Here is a 13,756-nt window from a genome sequence, read left to right as displayed (position 1 = left end):
GAATAAATATACCTACCCCCACCCCATGATTAATAAATTCTCTGTTCCCCAAACAGGCAAGCTTACTCTGACCCCAGGGCCTTTGCACTTGCCTTGCCATCCTTTCCAGCTCTCACATGTTGGCTCCACCTCATCATGAAGTTTCTTAAGTCACCTTCTCAGAGGCTTCCCTGGCACCCCTGTCCAGAGTAGTGAACCTTCCAGCCTGGCACATAGCAGATACAGAAGCCAACTTATTTAAAAGACATTGATTCTTTTCTAGATAAGGAAGGATATGATTTCTGCAGCCCAGGAATTCCCTGCACTGGGAATGCTACCTTCTCTCCTCCTGAACCTTCAGAGCAGGTCACAGGTGGGATCTAAAACTCAAGGCAAGGAGAATCAGTGCATCTTTCTCCAGCATGTACTTTTCAACTCTGGGCACTTCCTTCTTCAATCAAGTGGCTGGCAGGGTTGGCAGACAAAAGTAAATGATGGGGTGACCTTCAAGGCCCTTTAACCAAGCCGCGAGTGCAGAGTTTCACTGTCTGGTGACCCATCCTCACCCTGCTGATGGGCCTTCCGTGAGTCACCCAGAATTTTCCACCTAGATTTATGAAATCCATTTTCTCTGAGACAGACTAAGCAGTTTATAGAGAACCAATATCATTAGGTTAATGATTCCCCATAAATTATTCCCCACACAGCCCAGTTAATCCCACAAATGGAGCATTAATGGTGGCAGGTCAATTGCTGGCCCTTCACGATTCCCTGGGATGACCATGGCTTAAGCAGATGGTGCTGCCTAGTAAGGTCCTGCTTATCGGGGCTGAATCCCCACTCCGTTATAATCCTCCATCAGCCACTTCAGGGTTCCCGCTGCAGCCTGGGTGTGATGTCCTAAATGAACATCATGGATGGGAATTATTTTCTCTCTCGTTTCATCCTTGGCCATGACTTTTCATTTTCCATTGATGTCGGATTTATTTATCTGTTTATGAAGCAACCCGTTGGGCTTGAAGCGACAGCGATAGGCATTTGATCAAATCGAGTCACAAATCTCATCTCCCACCATCCTGAATTTTTATTCCATCATTACTTAACAAAACAGAATTAAGTTGGGGAGAAGGCAGGCTCTTGCATTATGCATTGGCCTCATTTCAGTGGTCTTTATGCTCTCTCTTGGGGTTGCAGCTTGTCCACATTACCAAGTGTTCTCAGAGGAAAGCAGCTGCGTCTCTAATGCCTGAGAACGTTTGTTCTCCGCTCTGCCTTGCCTGGGTTCGGAAAGTTGGCAGAGCTACCCAAGGGACACGGATCAGACTGTCTTTAGCCAAGGTGGTTCCCATGGGACAATACCCTATATACAATACCCTTCTGTTTCCACAGAAGAGCAGAGCTTCCCAAAATCTAACCTCCTTAGAATCAAGGTGTGTTTTCAATGTGTCCTATAAGCCCTGCTATTCCTCACCCAAGCAGGCATGGAGTGGCATAGAGCATACAATATTGGTATCATCATCATTATCAAAATTACTGGAAACTAATTATCAGAGTTCTTGCCAGGTGCCAGGCACTCTGCTAAGTGTTTCTCATATTTATCCCCATTCTATAGATGAGAACATCGGGTAAGGGACAAAACTAGGACTCATTTCTCATCTACCCACCACCAGAGCCAGGTTCTTAACAACTCTGATTCTGCCTCACAAGGAGGTACTTCATTTCTTGCCAAGGAGGAAGGGAAAGTAATAAATATCTACTGGGCACATACGTGTTAACATTATCCACATTACCTCATTTTATTCTTTATTTTAATTTATTTTTTAATTTTTAAAAATTTATTTAAAAAAACATAATGGTACAAAAAGGTTGAAAGTAAAAGAATTAGAAAAGATATACTGTGCAAATATAAACCAAAAGGAAAGTATATAATAACAGATAGAGTAAACGTGAAAGCAAAAGCATTACTAGAAATAAACAAGGGCACTTCATATCAACAAGACCAATTTACGAGGAAGTTTTAAATTTGTATGCACTTAACTTCAAATTATATAGAGCAACAGAGCTACAAGGAAAAAATAGACAAATTCACTATCACAATAGGAGATTTAACATACTGCTGTCATTCACTGATAGACCAGTAGACCCCCCCCAAAAAAATTAGTAAGGGTATAAAAAACTTAAATAATGTGAGCAGCAAATTTGATTTCACAAGCAGATATACAGTCACTATGCTCCAAAACTTGAAATTACAAATTATTTTCAAGCACACTTGGAACATTTTAAAAACTGACCATACTGTGCTATAAGGCAAATTTTAACAAATTTCAAAGTATTAAAATTATACAAAGTATGTTTCTTGACTTGTAGTTAAGCTACAAATCAGTAACAAAAAAGTAACTAGAAGTTATGAATACACTACTTCTAAGTAACCCCCCCCAAAATAAATCACAATTGGAGAAAATAATTTGAACTGAATGATAAAACAAAATATTACATACCAAAACTTGGATGTGACTAAAGCTGTGCTTACAGGAAAATGTATAGTCTTTTTTTTAAATTGCACACGTCTATAAACCTAATAAATAGGTTTTCTCTATTTTTTTTATACAGCAGGTTCCTATTAGTCAACAATGTTATACACATCAGTGTATACATGTCAATCCCAATCTCCCAATTCATCCCACCACCACCCCACTCGCCACTGCTTTCCCCCCTTGGTGTCCATATGTTTGTTCTCTACATCTGTGTCTCCATTTCTGCCCTGCAAACAGGTTCATCTGTACCATTATTCTAGGTTCCACATATATGAGTTAATATACGATATTTGTTTTTCTCTTTCTGACTTACTTCACTCTGTATGACAGTCTCTAGATCCATCCACGTCCCAACAAATGACCCAATTTCGTTCCTTTTTATGGCTGAGTAATATTCCATTGTATATATCTACCACATCTTCTTTATCCATTCGTCTGTCGACGGGCATTTAAGTTGCTTCCATGACCTGGCTATTGTAAATAGTGCTGCAATGAACATTGGGGTGCATGTGTCTTTTTGAATTGTGGTTTCCTCTGGGTATATGCCCAGTAGTGGGATTGCTGGATCATATGGTAATTCTATTTTTAGTTTTTTAAGGAACCTCCATACTGTTCTCCATAGTGGCTGTATCAATTTACATTTCCACCAACAGTGCAAGAGGGTTCCCTTTCCTCCACACCCTCTCCAGCATTTGTTGTTTGTAGATGTTCTGATGAAGCCCATTCTAACTGGTGTGAGGTGATACCTCATTGTAGTTTTGATTTGCATTTCTCTAATAATTTGTGATGTTGACCAGCTTTTCATGTGCTTCTTGGCCACCTGTATGTTTTCTTTGGAGAAATGTCTATTTAGGTCTTCTGCCCATTTTTGGATTGGGTTGTTTGTTTTTTAAATATTGAGCTGCATGAGCTGTTTATATATTTTGGAGATTAATCCTTTGTCCATTGATTCATTTGCAAATATTTTCTCCCATTCTGAGGGTTGTCTTTTCGTCTTGTTTATGGTTTCCTTTGCTGGGCAAAAGCTTTTAAGTTTCATTAGGTCCCATTTGTATATTTTTGGTTTTATTTCCATTACTCTAGGAGGTGGATCAAAAAAGATCTTGCTGTGATTTATGTCAAAGAGTGTTCTTCCTATGTTTTCCTCTAAGAGTTTTATAGTGTCTGGACTTAAATTTAGGTCTTGAAGCCATTTTGAGTTTATTTTTGTGTATGGTGTTAGGAAGTGTTCTAATTTCATTCTTTTACATGTAACTGTCCAGTTTTCCCAGCACCACTTATTGAAGAGACTGTCTTTTCTCCATTGTATATCCTTGCCTCCTTTGTCATAGATTAGTTGACCACAGGTGCATGGGATTACCTCTGGGCTTTCTATCTTGTTCCATTGATCTATGTTTCTGTTTTTGTGCCAGTACCATATTGTCTTGATGACTGTAGCTTTGTTCTATAGTCTGAAGTCAGGGAGTCTGATTCCTCCAGCTCCATTTTTTTTCCCTCAAGACTGCTTTGGCTATTCGGGGTCTTTTGTGTCTCCATACAAATTTTAAGATTTTTTGTTCTAGTTCTGTAAAAAAATGCCATTGGTAATTTGAAAGGGATTGCATTGAATCTGTAGATTGCTTTGGGTAGTATAGTCATTTTCACAATATTGATTCTTCCAATCCAAGAACATGGTATATCTCTCCATCTGTTGGTATCATCTTTAATTTCTTTCATCAGTGTCTTATAGTTTTCTGCATACAGGTCTTTTGTCTCCCTAGGTAGGTTTATTCCTAGGTATTTTATTCTTTTTGTTGCAATGGTAAATGGGAGTGTATCCTTAATTTCTTTTTCAGATTTTTCATCATTAGTGTATAGGAATGCAAAAGATTTCTGTGCATTAATTTTGTATCCTGCAACTTTACCAAAATCATTGATTAGCTCTAGTAGTTTTCTGGTGGCATCTTTAGGATTCTCTGTGTATAGTATCATGTCATCTGCAAACAGTGACAGTTTTATTTCTTCTTTTCCAATTTGGATTCCTTTTATTTCTTTTCCTTCTCTCATTGCCATGGCTAGGACTTCCAAAACTATGTTGAATAATATCACTGAGAGTGGACATCCTTGTCTTGTTCCTGATCTTAGAGGAAATGCTTTCAGTTTTTCACTATTGAGAATGATGTTTGCTGTGGGTTTGTCATATATGGCCTTTATTATGTTCAGGTAGGTTCCCTCTATGCCCATTTTCTGGAGAGTTTTTATCATAAATGGGTGTTGAATTTTGTCAAAAGCTTTTTCTGCATCTACTGAGATGATCATATGGTTTTTCTTCTTCAATTTGTTAATATGGTGTATCACATTGATTGATTTGCGTATATTGAAGAATCCTTGCATCCCTGGGATAAATCCCACTTGATCATGGTGTATGATCCTTTTAATGTGTTGTTGGATTCTGTTTGCTACTATTTTGTTGAGGATTTTTGCATCTATATTCATCAGTGATATTGGTCTGTAATTTTCTTTTTTCGTAGTATCTTTGTCTGGTTTTGGTATCAGGGTGATCGTGGCCTCATAGAATGAGTTTAGGAGTGTTCCTTCCTCCGCAATTTTTTGGAAGAGTTTGAGAAGGATGGGTGTTAGCTCTTCTCTAAATGTTTGATAGAATTCGCCTGTGAAGCCATCCCGTCCTGGACTTTTGTTTGTTGGAAGATTTTTTTTTTTTTTTTTTTTTTGCGGTACGCAGGCCTCTCACTGCTGTTGCCTCTCCCGTTGCGGTGCACAGGCTCCGGACGCGCAGACTCAGCAGCCGTGGCTCACAGGCCCAGCCGCTCCGCGGCACGTGGGATCCTCCCGTACCGGGGCATGAACCCGTGTCACCTGCATCGGCAGGCGGACTCTCAACCACTGTGCCACGAGGGAAGCCCCGTTGGAAGATTTTTTATCACAGTTTCAATTTCATTACTTCTGATTGGTCTGTTCATATTTTCTATTTCTTCCTGGTTCAGTCTTGGATGGTTATACCTTTCTAAGAATTTGTCCATTTCTTCCAGGTTGTCCATTGTATTGGCATAGAGTTGCTTGTGGTAGTCTCTTAGGATACTCGGCATTTCTGTGGTGTTTGCTGTAACTTCTCCTTTTTCATTTCTAATTTTATTGATTTGAGTCCTCTCCCTCTTTTTCTTGATGAGTCTGGCTAATGGTTTATCAATTTTGTTGATCTTCTCAAAGATACAGCTTTTAGTTTTATTGGTCTTTGCTATTGTTTTCTTTGTTTCTATGTCATTTATTTCTGCTCTAATCTTTCTTTCTTTCTTTCTTTCTGCTAACTTTGGGTTTTGTTTGTTCTTCTTTCTCTAGTTCCTTTAGGTGTACAGTTAGATTATTTATTTGAGCTTTTTCTTGTCTCTTGAGACAGGCTTGTATAGCTATAAACTTCCCTCTTAGAACTGCTTTTTCTGCATCCCATAGGCTTTGGATTGTCGTGTTTTCATTGTCATTTGTCTCTAGGTATTTTTTGATTTCCTCTCTGATTTCTTCAGTGATCTCTTGGTTATTTAGCAACATAGTGTTTAGCCTCCATGTGTTTGTGTTTTTTACATTTTTTTTCCCATGTAATTCATTTCTAATCTCATAGCGTTGTGGTCAGAAAAGATGCTTGATATGATTTCAATTTTCTTATATTTACTGAGGCTTGATTTGTGACCCAAGATGTGATCTATCCTGGAGAGTGTTCCATGTGCACTTGAGAAGAAAGTGTAATCTGCTGTTTGGGGATGGAATGTCCTATAAATATCAATTACGTCTATCTGGTCTATTGTGTCATTTAAAGCTTCTGTTTCCTTATTTATTTTCATTTTGGATGATCTGTCCATTGGTGTAAGTGAGGTGTTAAAGTCCCCCACTATTATTGTGTTACTGTCAATTTCCTCTTCTACAGCGGTTAGCAGTTGCCTTATGTATTGAGATGCCATGTTGGGTGCATATATAATTGTTATATCTTCTTCTTGGATTGATCCCTTGATCATTATGTAGCGTCATTCTTTGTCTCTTGTAACATTCTTTATTTTAGAGTCTATTTTATCTGATATGAGTATTGCTATTCCAGCTTTCTTTTGATTTCCATTTGCATGGAATATCTTTTTCCCTCCCCTCACTTTCAGTCTGTATGTGTCCCTAGGTCTGAAGTGGGTCTCTTGTAGACAGCAAATATATGGGTCTTGTTTTTGTATCCATTCAGCAAGCCTGTGTCTTTTGGTTGGAGCATTTAATACATTCACGTTTAAGGTAATTATCGATATGTATGTTCCTATGACCATTTTCTTGTTTTGGGTTTGTTTTTGTAGGTCCTTTTCTTCTCTTGTGTTTCCCACTTAGAGAAGTTCCTTTAGCATTTGTTGTAGAGCTGGTTTGGTGGTGCTGAATTCCCTTATCTTTTGCTTCTCTGTAAAGCTTTTGATTTCTCCATCGAATCTGAGTGAGATCCTTGCCAGGTAGAGTAATCTTGGTAGTAGGTTCTTCCCTTTCATCACTTTAAGTATATCATGCCAATCCCTTCTGACTTGTAGAGTTTCTGCTGAGAAATCAGCTGTTAACCTTATGGGAGTTCCCCTGTATGTTATTTGTCGTTTTTCCCTTGCTGCTTTCAATAATTTTTCTTTGTCTTTAATTTTTGCCAATTTGATTACTATGTGTCTCGGCATGTTTCTCCTTGGGTTTATCCTCTATGGGACTGGCTGAGCCTCCTGGACTTGGTGGCTATTTCCTTTCCCACGTTAGGGAAGTTTTCGACTATAATCTCTTCAAATATTTTCTCTGGTCCCTTCTCTCTCTCTTCTCCTTCTGGGACCCTTATAATGCGAATATTGTTATATTTAATGTTGTCCCAGAGGTCTCTTAGGCTGTCTTCATTTCTTTTCATTCTTTTTTCTTTATTCTGTTCCCTGGCAATGAATTCCACCATTCTGTCTTCCAGGTCACTTATCCATTCTTCTGCCTCAGTTATTCTGCTATTGATTCCTTCTAGTGTAGTTTTCATTTCAGTTATTGTATTGTTCATCTCTGTTTGTTTGTTCTTTAATTCTTCTAGGTCTTTGTTAAACATTTCTTGCATCTTCTCGATCTTTGCCTCCACTGTTTTTCCGAGGTCCTGGATCATCTTCACTATCATTATTCTGAATTCTTTTTCTGGAAGGTTGCCTATCTCCACTTCATTTAGTTGTTTTTCTGGGGTTTTATCTTGTTCCTTCATCTGGTACATAGCCCTCTGCCTTTTCATCTTGTCTATCTTTCTGTGAATGTGGTTTTTGTTCCACAGGCTGCTGGATTGTAGTTCTTCTTGCTTCTGCTCTCTGCCCTCTGGTGGATGAGGCTATCTAAGAGGCTTGTGCAGGTTTCCTGATGGTAGGGACTGGTGGTGGGTAGAACTGGGTGTTGCTCTGGTGGGCAGAGCTCAGTAAAACTTTAATCCCCTTGACTGCTGGTGGGTTGGTCTGGATTCCCTCCCTGTTGGTTGTTTGGTCTGAGGCAACCCAGCACTGAAGCCTACCTGGGCTCTTTGCTGGGGCTAATGGCAGACTCTGGGAGGGCTCACACCAAGGAGTACTTCCTAGAACTTTTGCTGCCAGTGTTCTTGTCCCCATTGTGAGCCACAGCCATCCCCCGCCTCTGCAGCAGACCCTCCAACACTAGCAGGTAAGTCTGGTTCAGTCTCCCCTGGGTTCACTGCTCCTTTCCCGGGGTCCCGATGCGCACACTACTTTGTGTGTGCCCTCCAAGAGTGGAGTCTCTGTTTCCCCCAGTCCTGTCGAAGTCCTGCATTCAAATCCCACTAGCCTTCAAAGTCTGATTCTCTAAGAATTCCTCCTCCCGTTGCCGGACCCCCAGGTTGGGAAGCCTGATGTGGGGCTCAGAACCTTCACTCCAGTGGGTGGACTTCTGTGATATAAGTGTTCTCCTGTCTGTGAGTCACCCACCCAGCAGTTATGGGATTTGATTTTGCTGTGATTGCGCCCCTCCTACCATCTCATTGTGGTTTCTCCTTTGTCTTTGGATGTGGGGTATCTTTTTTGGTGATTTCCAGTGTCTTCCTGTTGATGACTGTCCAGCAGCTAGTTGTGATTCTGGTGGTCTCACAAGAGGGAGTGAGAGCATGTCCTTCTACTCTGCCGTCTTGACTGCTCTCTCCCATTTTATTCTTTAAGAAAAAAATTTTTTAAAGAATTTTTAAAAATATTTATTTTATTTATTTATTTATTTATTTTTGGCTGCATTGGATCTTAGTTGCGGCATGCGGGATCTTTTGTTGTGGCATGGGCTCTTCATTGCAGTGCATGGGCTTCTCTTTAGTTGTGGCCCACGGGCTCCAGAGTACGTGGGCTCTGTAGTTGTGGCACGCAGGCTTAGTTGCCCCGAGGCATGTGGGACCTTAGTTCCCCGACCAGGATCGAACCCACGTCCCCAGAATTGGAAGGAGGATTCTTAACCACTGGATCACTAGGGAAGTCCCTGTTTCATTTTATTCTTAAAGTCTCCCCCAAAAGAAAACCAAACAAATAAATAAAGTCCCCTGTGACATATACATTAGCCAATCTTACAGGCAGAAAAGCTGGGGCTTAAAGATACTAAAATAATCTGCCTCTAAATCCAGGATAACAATGATATCCAGCCAAATGAGGGGTCTTGAGACTAAAGGTATCTCGTGATGCAGCTTCTACAGCAGGGGGTCCTGGTGCAAGGTCCTGAGATCGTCCTCAGCGCATTCATGACCTTTTTTTATGCACAACACGGTATGCATGTGCACGTGAGGATATTTTCTAAGGAAAGCCTCATAGCTCTGATAAGACATTGGAGGGGGTTCTAAACCCAAAATAGATAAAGAGATACTGGTCTAGAAGACAGCTTATACATGCTTGTTGACTTCAGGCAATCAGCCGTCAACACACATCTTTTCAGCATGTACTCTGCATGGAATACTAGAAAAATATAAAGATTGATATCCACCCATGTCTTCAAGGAGACAAATAACAGGAGGAACAAGATCAGGTCTTATCATTTCCCTGCTTAATCCCTTCCACTGGTTTTCCAGCCCACTGAGAATAAAATCCAGACATTTCACTGTGACCTACCAACAAGGCTCAATAGGACTCCTACCTTCCCAACTCTTCACATATTGGGTTTCTTCTTATCCTCAGGACTCAGAACAAAGGTCATTTTGGAAAGAGCCTCCTTGAACTCATGTGATTCTAGCATATGCTGCGTTTCCCCTTAGCTGTATCGCAATCTCTGATCGTTGTGTCTGTGCGCTTACTTACTCAATGTCTATCTCCCCAGCTAGAATAAAAGCTCATGAGGGCAGACTAGTCCATCCTGGTCACCATTCCCAACAACTGACACTGTGCCTGGCACAGACTTGGTGATCAACAATATTGAGTGGATGAAAGGGCATGTCACTTACCCCCATTGAGCCTCAGTTTTCTCATCTATAAAGTACAGGTTTGGACAATGGATGGTTTCCAAATTATGCTCCCCAGGTCCCAAGTGCCTCCCCAAAGTGCCTCAAGACCCCATAGGGAAAAAGAGGTACAAATAGTGATGTTCTTGGCCTCCTAGCCCCACCCCAGCTATGTATTCTAAACAGTGCCACTTGGAATAGGATTTCATCTGAATGCAAAAGAATTCTTCAGCTTAAACCTGAAGTTTTAAACTGTTGGACTCTGAGCATCTTTGCAGCTCTAAAATCTATGACCTGTAACTAAAAACCACAAAGAGTGGTACAGAGGGGAAGGAGCCCCCAGGAGTGTTGGGGTTCGGGGAGAGATACCACACAGATGGGCTAGTCCCAAAGACCTAATGGAGGGAGAAAGGACTTGAAGGACAAGTTAGGAAAACAAGAACGAGGAGGCATAGAGTTTTGAATCATGGCAGTGAAGAGCATCTAGGGGGGACATTCAAAGAGCAAGAAGAGTCCTAAGACAGTGGTCTTGACGGATGGTCCCCAGATCGGCAGCATCAGCATTGCCTAGAACTTGTTAGAAATGCAAATTCTCAGGCTCCATTCCAGATCTACTAAATCACAAACTATGGAGGGGGTGGAGCCCAGAAATCTGTGTTTTAACAAGCCCGCCACACGACTGGATGCACGTTTAAGTTCTAAGGTTAAGGTTAAGGCAAGAAGGGTGAGATACCTGCCCAAATCCAACTAGAAGGCAGTCATGGAAGAATCCTGGGGGATGACTGAGTGGTTCTAAGTGGTTCTAACCACCTTAGTGGTTTTCAACCCTGGCTTCACATTAGAATCACCTGGAGAGCTTTTCCAACTCCTAATGCCCAGGCCACATGCAGAGAAATTAAACTGGAATCACTAGGGATGGGAGCAAGGAGTCTGCATTTTTTTAAACCTCCCCATACAATTGCACTGTACAGACATGGCTGAACAGCATAGTGTCTGTGCTTTCTTGTAGGACAGGTAGCAAGGGGAGCCAGGACCCAGTACACCTGGAAATTTTACTTGATAATGTAACCTGCTGGGGTTCACCCTGCTGCTACAGAGAGGTTGACGGTGGTACTGCTCAGGAGGGGGAATTAATTTATTACAAAGGGGAGAATGCATTTAGTTAATTAAGGATGGTAAATGTGCCTCATAAGTAGTTCTGTGAGAAAGAGGGTGGAGGGAGAAGGACAGGAGAGGTATAATCATGTGGTTGTTTAAGTTATCTCTTGCTTCTAGAAATAGAATGTACTGGATCAGTAGAATTAGAAGAAAAGGCTTAATAATGAAAAAGAAGAGAATGAACACCGAGGACATCTCAAGAGGACTATTTTAGAGTGGAGTTTGAGAGGATGTTATGCAGAAGACAAGGAAAGATCATGCCTGTGTCATAGTGGTCAGGACTACGAGATCTGGAGTTGTACTGCCTGGGTTCAAATCCCATCTCGGCCATTTCATAGCTATGTGACCTCAGGCGTGTTGCTCAACCTCTCTGGACCAGTCTCTTCATTTGTAAAATGGGTGGGGGAGGGGGAATAAAAATTTCTATCTCATTGGGTTTTTGTGATGATTAAATGGGTTAATCTACACAATGTGTTTTTTACAGCAGCTCCTGGCACTCTACAGTGGGTTGCTATATTAATTGTTCTTGTTTATAAGGTTGTGGATAACAAGGGATGCACTGACCCAGGAGCTCAAGGATTTCTTGGCATGGGGCATGCTTCTTTTCTTCCCCCAACAACACGGCTGTGACTCTTGAAATAAGCCATGTGTTCATGAATCCATGTAGTCTCAAGAGTTCTACCTGTGTTGACTTCTTAACAATTGCAGAGATTGTTGCTTCAGCTGCTCTCCTGCCTCTGGCCACCATCATAGAGTATCAAATCAGCCCTAAGGGCATACAGAGAGCCCAAAGACCACCAACCAATAGAGTAGCTGAGCTGACATCAGAGCCCTCTCAACACTCCAAATCCATAGGAATGCTGAATAAAACATAACAAAACTTCACATACATAGCTCGGATCAAAAATAAAGGAAAAGAGAATCCCAGGTGCCAGAAAGGACAAGCAAACTACATGAGCCCAAAGGTCCATGTGATATCAGAACTGCATATACCTAGAGAGTCATAATACCAATGCCCGGAGAGCAGAGCTGCAGCCACAGGATGGGAGCTGATGAGGCCCAAAGCAGGGAACCATAAAGGGCTTTCTATCCATGAAAGGGGCACTAAAAAGCTCTACCTAGTGGCTTAAGCGCATAGCTTTCAGGTGAATTGGCCACCCCAAACCACAGGTGGTAAAACACTCACTGAGAGAAATTTAAATATCGAGGCTGTGCCATGAGGTTCCCCAATCTTGGCTCCCTGGGAATCCCAAAGAAAAGAATCCCCACTGAAGATGAGCTCACAGTTAAAAATGACAAAGTACGTAAAGAAACCAAGCCCCCACAAGAGTCAGAAGATGCAACTAATGAAGGAATTCAAACCATAGAAACTAAATTCACAAGACCTCTTTAAAAGTCTCTTTGAAGTTATTTGAGTAATAAAAAAAAAAAAGGAAAGAAAATAGCTACAGATCATTAACCATAGACACAAAGCCTGCATGAAGGAGACTGTTGCCTGTTCAGTTTCTGCCTGCTGATTTTAAGGATGTGATGCAGGAGAGTGAAAAAAGATACTCATACATGTGTAGGCTGATATGGCCTTTCTAGTCTTTCTAGAAAAGTCAAGTTTTCAACATGGATCAGAAGCCTTAATTATTTTTGCACACACTTTGGAGAAACCCACTTTTAGGGATTTATTCTAAAGAAATAATGATGGATATGAGCAAAGATTAGCTACAAGGATTTTTTTTTTCTTTAGTGTTGAACAATTGGAAACATCCTAAGTGTCCAGCAGCAGGGATTTATCAAATAAATGAGGATATATCCAGATGTTGGGGTTCTAGGCAGGCATTGAAATGGATGCTGTAGAAGAAGGTTGAATGACATGGAAAGATGTTCATAACATTGTAAGTAAAAAGAAAACAGACTTTTTTTGTAATTGCATGGGCCATATAATTCCATTTTTATAAATGTAGGATAAATACTGTGGTTTAATATTTAACTGTGGAAACTCAATTATGAAAAATAGATGTAATACTGGAAACAAAAGTCACAAACAGAATTATCTGTGAGCGGTAATACATTATGTCATTGATGGAAACACACCACTGGCCCAGTTGAAAAATGAAAATTGTCTTTAATGGGAAAGGATATGAAAACTTTTGGAGAGCATTGCGTGAAGCAGAAAACAACACAGCTCCTCACAGACAGACACAGATTTACAGTTCTCCTGGAGCTCAGCATGAGGATGACAGCTGTCAATAATATGACTGTGTGGAATGAAGGCTCTCCCCATGCATCACCCTCCAAGCTTCTCCTCTCCATTCTGGAGCTCCTGGCTACCTGTCTGCTTGAATTCAGGTGAAAGTCACTGATGCAAAAGAGCCTAGAACATTCCTGAGAGTTCACTGCAAGACTGAGTTAAGAGGTGGTGTCTTCTCCAGGCCCGTCTCGTGGAGCATCATGGCCACCTGACTTCTAATAATGCAGGGATTACAGGAGATTTTCTTTTCTGTCCTTCTTTTTGCTTGTTCATATTTTCCAAATATATTATTCTGTGTATTAGTCACCACAAGCTATAGGGTAACAAAATAATCCCTAAATCAGTAGCTTAGCACAAGAACTGTTTTTCTTCAAACTAAAAGCCTGATCCTATAACTATACCATACAGGATACA

This window comes from Lagenorhynchus albirostris, chromosome 14, assembly GCF_949774975.1.
Source record: "Lagenorhynchus albirostris chromosome 14, mLagAlb1.1, whole genome shotgun sequence".
NCBI lineage: Eukaryota > Metazoa > Chordata > Mammalia > Artiodactyla > Delphinidae > Lagenorhynchus > Lagenorhynchus albirostris.
This window is presented reverse-complemented; position numbering follows the sequence as displayed.